Raw genomic sequence first — 6,000 nt, forward strand, 5'->3', positions numbered from 1 at the left:
GGAAAAATCGGTGGCTCTCTAGCAAAGATGGAGACAGAATTGATTGAAAAAACAAGGGGCCAGTGCCTCTTCTGAGCATCAAAAGTTCAACCTTTAGCTTATGAGACGGATTTGCTTCCTACTGTGTTAACGAGGCAAGTTGCGCAAATTGAACTGCAGACGTTTCTTGTGTCAAGTAGTAAACTTCTTTTTTTTACATTGTCACTGATACCGCTATGCATCATTTCCCATATGGTCTAGCGGTTAGGATTCCTGGTTCTCACCCAGGCGGCCCGGGTTCGACTCCCGGTATGGGAAAGTACCCTTTTCTGTACTAACTACTGATGCGTTATTTTCAGTCAAACGTATCTCAGGTACAATTTGGACTTAACCGTCAAAAATGCTGAGCACCAGCTTTTTGTCCATTCATTGCGACTTTTGGCGCAAGACTGAGTTTGGTTTCATAGCTCAAATCATTCCCAACTACCTCTTTTTACACCAAAGGTGTTAAGAGACTCAACAACCCATTTGTACTGTCTGTCATTTGGGCTCACAATTTCTTCATTATCAGAATCATTTTAGAACTGAAAGGGAAAGTTCTAAATTGGGGACAATATCTCTTAAGAAAAGAGGAATATGCTGCCCCGTGTGAGGATCGAACTCACGACCTTCAGATTATGAGACTGACGCGCTACCTACTGCGCTAACGAGGCAAGACACACAAGCTAATCTGCAGACACTTCTTGTGCAAGGCACGAAACTTATTTTTTTCATATTGTCAACGAGCTTGAAGGTATCTATTCCCATATGGTCTAGCGGTTAGGATTCCTGGTTTTCACCCAGGCGGCCCGGGTTCGACTCCCGGTATGGGAATTCACTTTTTTCTGTACTACTGCCAACATTCAAAGACTGAAATGTGTTTTGCAAATAAAAGTACTTCAGATAGAATTTGCACTTTGCAGTCAAAAATGCTGAACACCAGGGTATTTTTCATTCATTCTGACCTTTTGCACAAGATTTAATTTTGTTTCATAGCTTAACTCATTCTCAACTACACCTTTTTACTCCAAAGTGTTAGGGGCCCAACAATCCATGTGTTCTGTCTGTCATTAGGGCTCCTACTTCATTTCCAATCGGAAACATTTCAGAAATTAATGGGAAAGTTCTGAGTTGGTAACACAGTCTCCTGAGAAAAGGAGGGAGTAGTACCACATGTGAGAAATAAACTCATATTCTTCAGATTGCCAACTGATATGCTAATTATGGTGTTCATGTGGAAAGTTTTAGCTTTAGTAATGTAAAATTTATTTAATCAAAGCAAAAAACTTCTTTTTTTTTTTTTTTTTTTTTTTTAAACCTGTTTTGTTGGTTAGTGTAAAGCTTGCCCCATGCGGAAAAGGACCTAGCATCGCTGGTTGACTGGTTCAATTCCTGCTATGGGAGTGACCTCCTTTGGCATATGTACGCACATTCAAAAACTGCCACGAACCTTGTAGATGGAATCAGTTTAGGTTGGAACTGCTCTATGCAGCAAAAATGTCAACCACCAGAGTTTTGGGTTATTTATTTGCAACACATACCATTTGAGGTCAACGCTCAAACCATTCTTATTTCTCACTTGTAACGCCTAGGTTTTAAGGGACTCAGCAACCCTTTTTTCCCTGTCTGTTATTAGAGCTCTCCTCTTTGCTGCAATCGGTTATGTTTTGGTACTGAATGGGAAAAATCGGTGGCTCTCTAGCAAAGATGGAGACAGAATTGATTGAAAAAACAAGGGGCCAGTGCCTCTTCTGAGCATCAAAAGTTCAACCTTTAGCTTATGAGACGGATTTGCTTCCTACTGTGTTAACGAGGCAAGTTGCGCAAATTGAACTGCAGACGTTTCTTGTGTCAAGTAGTAAACTTCTTTTTTTTACATTGTCACTGATACCGCTATGCATCATTTCCCATATGGTCTAGCGGTTAGGATTCCTGGTTCTCACCCAGGCGGCCCGGGTTCGACTCCCGGTATGGGAAAGTACCCTTTTCTGTACTAACTACTGATGCGTTATTTTCAGTCAAACGTATCTCAGGTACAATTTGGACTTAACCGTCAAAAATGCTGAGCACCAGCTTTTTGTCCATTCATTGCGACTTTTGGCGCAAGACTGAGTTTGGTTTCATAGCTCAAATCATTCCCAACTACCTCTTTTTACACCAAAGGTGTTAAGAGACTCAACAACCCATTTGTACTGTCTGTCATTTGGGCTCACAATTTCTTCATTATCAGAATCATTTTAGAACTGAAAGGGAAAGTTCTAAATTGGGGACAATATCTCTTAAGAAAAGAGGAATATGCTGCCCCGTGTGAGGATCGAACTCACGACCTTCAGATTATGAGACTGACGCGCTACCTACTGCGCTAACGAGGCAAGACACACAAGCTAATCTGCAGACACTTCTTGTGCAAGGCACGAAACTTATTTTTTTCATATTGTCAACGAGCTTGAAGGTATCTATTCCCATATGGTCTAGCGGTTAGGATTCCTGGTTTTCACCCAGGCGGCCCGGGTTCGACTCCCGGTATGGGAATTCACTTTTTTCTGTACTACTGCCAACATTCAAAGACTGAAATGTGTTTTGCAAATAAAAGTACTTCAGATAGAATTTGCACTTTGCAGTCAAAAATGCTGAACACCAGGGTATTTTTCATTCATTCTGACCTTTTGCACAAGATTTAATTTTGTTTCATAGCTTAACTCATTCTCAACTACACCTTTTTACTCCAAAGTGTTAGGGGCCCAACAATCCATGTGTTCTGTCTGTCATTAGGGCTCCTACTTCATTTCCAATCGGAAACATTTCAGAAATTAATGGGAAAGTTCTGAGTTGGTAACACAGTCTCCTGAGAAAAGGAGGGAGTAGTACCACATGTGAGAAATAAACTCATATTCTTCAGATTGCCAACTGATATGCTAATTATGGTGTTCATGTGGAAAGTTTTAGCTTTAGTAATGTAAAATTTATTTAATCAAAGCAAAAAACTTCTTTTTTTTTTTTTTTTTTTAAACCTGTTTTGTTGGTTAGTGTAAAGCTTGCCCCATGCGGAAAAGGACCTAGCATCGCTGGTTGACTGGTTCAATTCCTGCTATGGGAGTGACCTCCTTTGGCATATGTACGCACATTCAAAAACTGCCACGAACCTTGTAGATGGAATCAGTTTAGGTTGGAACTGCTCTATGCAGCAAAAATGTCAACCACCAGAGTTTTGGGTTATTTATTTGCACCACATACCATTTGAGGTCAACGCTCAAACCATTCTTATTTCTCACTTGTAACTCCTAGGTTTTAAGGGACTCAGCAACCCTTTTTTCCCTGTCTGTTATTAGAGCTCTCCTCTTTGCTGCAATCGGTTATGTTTTGGTACTGAATGGGAAAAATCGGTGGCTCTCTAGCAAAGATGGAGACAGAATTGATTGAAAAAACAAGGGGCCAGTGCCTCTTCTGAGCATCAAAAGTTCAACCTTTAGCTTATGAGACGGATTTGCTTCCTACTGTGTTAACGAGGCAAGTTGCGCAAATTGAACTGCAGACGTTTCTTGTGTCAAGTAGTAAACTTCTTTTTTTTACATTGTCACTGATACCGCTATGCATCATTTCCCATATGGTCTAGCGGTTAGGATTCCTGGTTCTCACCCAGGCGGCCCGGGTTCGACTCCCGGTATGGGAAAGTACCCTTTTCTGTACTAACTACTGATGCGTTATTTTCAGTCAAACGTATCTCAGGTACAATTTGGACTTAACCGTCAAAAATGCTGAGCACCAGCTTTTTGTCCATTCATTGCGACTTTTGGCGCAAGACTGAGTTTGGTTTCATAGCTCAAATCATTCCCAACTACCTCTTTTTACACCAAAGGTGTTAAGAGACTCAACAACCCATTTGTACTGTCTGTCATTTGGGCTCACAATTTCTTCATTATCAGAATCATTTTAGAACTGAAAGGGAAAGTTCTAAATTGGGGACAATATCTCTTAAGAAAAGAGGAATATGCTGCCCCGTGTGAGGATCGAACTCACGACCTTCAGATTATGAGACTGACGCGCTACCTACTGCGCTAACGAGGCAAGACACACAAGCTAATCTGCAGACACTTCTTGTGCAAGGCACGAAACTTATTTTTTTCATATTGTCAACGAGCTTGAAGGTATCTATTCCCATATGGTCTAGCGGTTAGGATTCCTGGTTTTCACCCAGGCGGCCCGGGTTCGACTCCCGGTATGGGAATTCACTTTTTTCTGTACTACTGCCAACATTCAAAGACTGAAATGTGTTTTGCAAATAAAAGTACTTCAGATAGAATTTGCACTTTGCAGTCAAAAATGCTGAACACCAGGGTATTTTTCATTCATTCTGACCTTTTGCACAAGATTTAATTTTGTTTCATAGCTTAACTCATTCTCAACTACACCTTTTTACTCCAAAGTGTTAGGGGCCCAACAATCCATGTGTTCTGTCTGTCATTAGGGCTCCTACTTCATTTCCAATCGGAAACATTTCAGAAATTAATGGGAAAGTTCTGAGTTGGTAACACAGTCTCCTGAGAAAAGGAGGGAGTAGTACCACATGTGAGAAATAAACTCATATTCTTCAGATTGCCAACTGATATGCTAATTATGGTGTTCATGTGGAAAGTTTTAGCTTTAGTAATGTAAAATTTATTTAATCAAAGCAAAAAACTTCTTTTTTTTTTTTTTTTTTTAAACCTGTTTTGTTGGTTAGTGTAAAGCTTGCCCCATGCGGAAAAGGACCTAGCATCGCTGGTTGACTGGTTCAATTCCTGCTATGGGAGTGACCTCCTTTGGCATATGTACGCACATTCAAAAACTGCCACGAACCTTGTAGATGGAATCAGTTTAGGTTGGAACTGCTCTATGCAGCAAAAATGTCAACCACCAGAGTTTTGGGTTATTTATTTGCACCACATACCATTTGAGGTCAACGCTCAAACCATTCTTATTTCTCACTTGTAACTCCTAGGTTTTAAGGGACTCAGCAACCCTTTTTTCCCTGTCTGTTATTAGAGCTCTCCTCTTTGCTGCAATCGGTTATGTTTTGGTACTGAATGGGAAAAATCGGTGGCTCTCTAGCAAAGATGGAGACAGAATTGATTGAAAAAACAAGGGGCCAGTGCCTCTTCTGAGCATCAAAAGTTCAACCTTTAGCTTATGAGACGGATTTGCTTCCTACTGTGTTAACGAGGCAAGTTGCGCAAATTGAACTGCAGACGTTTCTTGTGTCAAGTAGTAAACTTCTTTTTTTTACATTGTCACTGATACCGCTATGCATCATTTCCCATATGGTCTAGCGGTTAGGATTCCTGGTTCTCACCCAGGCGGCCCGGGTTCGACTCCCGGTATGGGAAAGTACCCTTTTCTGTACTAACTACTGATGCGTTATTTTCAGTCAAACGTATCTCAGGTACAATTTGGACTTAACCGTCAAAAATGCTGAGCACCAGCTTTTTGTCCATTCATTGCGACTTTTGGCGCAAGACTGAGTTTGGTTTCATAGCTCAAATCATTCCCAACTACCTCTTTTTACACCAAAGGTGTTAAGAGACTCAACAACCCATTTGTACTGTCTGTCATTTGGGCTCACAATTTCTTCATTATCAGAATCATTTTAGAACTGAAAGGGAAAGTTCTAAATTGGGGACAATATCTCTTAAGAAAAGAGGAATATGCTGCCCCGTGTGAGGATCGAACTCACGACCTTCAGATTATGAGACTGACGCGCTACCTACTGCGCTAACGAGGCAAGACACACAAGCTAATCTGCAGACACTTCTTGTGCAAGGCACGAAACTTATTTTTTTCATATTGTCAACGAGCTTGAAGGTATCTATTCCCATATGGTCTAGCGGTTAGGATTCCTGGTTTTCACCCAGGCGGCCCGGGTTCGACTCCCGGTATGGGAATTCACTTTTTTCTGTACTACTGCCAACATTCAAAGACTGAAATGTGTTTTGCAAATAAAAGTAC

The 6,000-nt window shown here is 41.0% G+C and overlaps 12 non-coding genes across 12 annotated transcripts; 8 read left to right on the plus strand and 4 right to left on the minus strand.

Annotated features, from left to right (window-relative positions):
* The first annotated feature begins 225 nt into the window (after positions 1 to 225).
* On the plus strand, positions 226 to 297 carry TRNAE-CUC (transfer RNA glutamic acid (anticodon CUC)). Its single transcript has one exon. It is a non-coding gene; the product is annotated as a tRNA-Glu (tRNA).
* A 322-nt stretch (positions 298 to 619) lies between these two features.
* On the minus strand, positions 620 to 692 carry TRNAM-CAU (transfer RNA methionine (anticodon CAU)). The gene has a single exon. It is a non-coding gene; the product is annotated as a tRNA-Met (tRNA).
* Positions 693 to 780: 88 nt separating this feature from the next.
* On the plus strand, positions 781 to 852 carry TRNAE-UUC (transfer RNA glutamic acid (anticodon UUC)). Its single transcript has one exon. It is a non-coding gene; the product is annotated as a tRNA-Glu (tRNA).
* Positions 853 to 1,923: 1,071 nt separating this feature from the next.
* TRNAE-CUC (transfer RNA glutamic acid (anticodon CUC)) lies at positions 1,924 to 1,995 on the plus strand. The gene has a single exon. It is a non-coding gene; the product is annotated as a tRNA-Glu (tRNA).
* Positions 1,996 to 2,317: 322 nt separating this feature from the next.
* Positions 2,318 to 2,390, minus strand: TRNAM-CAU (transfer RNA methionine (anticodon CAU)). Its single transcript has one exon. It is a non-coding gene; the product is annotated as a tRNA-Met (tRNA).
* Positions 2,391 to 2,478: 88 nt separating this feature from the next.
* Positions 2,479 to 2,550, plus strand: TRNAE-UUC (transfer RNA glutamic acid (anticodon UUC)). Its single transcript has one exon. It is a non-coding gene; the product is annotated as a tRNA-Glu (tRNA).
* Positions 2,551 to 3,616: 1,066 nt separating this feature from the next.
* On the plus strand, positions 3,617 to 3,688 carry TRNAE-CUC (transfer RNA glutamic acid (anticodon CUC)). The gene has a single exon. It is a non-coding gene; the product is annotated as a tRNA-Glu (tRNA).
* Positions 3,689 to 4,010: 322 nt separating this feature from the next.
* TRNAM-CAU (transfer RNA methionine (anticodon CAU)) lies at positions 4,011 to 4,083 on the minus strand. The gene has a single exon. It is a non-coding gene; the product is annotated as a tRNA-Met (tRNA).
* An 88-nt stretch (positions 4,084 to 4,171) lies between these two features.
* Positions 4,172 to 4,243, plus strand: TRNAE-UUC (transfer RNA glutamic acid (anticodon UUC)). Its single transcript has one exon. It is a non-coding gene; the product is annotated as a tRNA-Glu (tRNA).
* Positions 4,244 to 5,309: 1,066 nt separating this feature from the next.
* TRNAE-CUC (transfer RNA glutamic acid (anticodon CUC)) lies at positions 5,310 to 5,381 on the plus strand. Its single transcript has one exon. It is a non-coding gene; the product is annotated as a tRNA-Glu (tRNA).
* Positions 5,382 to 5,703: 322 nt separating this feature from the next.
* Positions 5,704 to 5,776, minus strand: TRNAM-CAU (transfer RNA methionine (anticodon CAU)). The gene has a single exon. It is a non-coding gene; the product is annotated as a tRNA-Met (tRNA).
* An 88-nt stretch (positions 5,777 to 5,864) lies between these two features.
* Positions 5,865 to 5,936, plus strand: TRNAE-UUC (transfer RNA glutamic acid (anticodon UUC)). The gene has a single exon. It is a non-coding gene; the product is annotated as a tRNA-Glu (tRNA).
* Positions 5,937 to 6,000: the final 64 nt, after the last annotated feature.

The sequence above is a fragment of the Ranitomeya imitator genome, chromosome 4 (assembly GCF_032444005.1).
Source record: "Ranitomeya imitator isolate aRanImi1 chromosome 4, aRanImi1.pri, whole genome shotgun sequence".
In the NCBI taxonomy this organism is placed as follows: domain Eukaryota; kingdom Metazoa; phylum Chordata; class Amphibia; order Anura; family Dendrobatidae; genus Ranitomeya; species Ranitomeya imitator.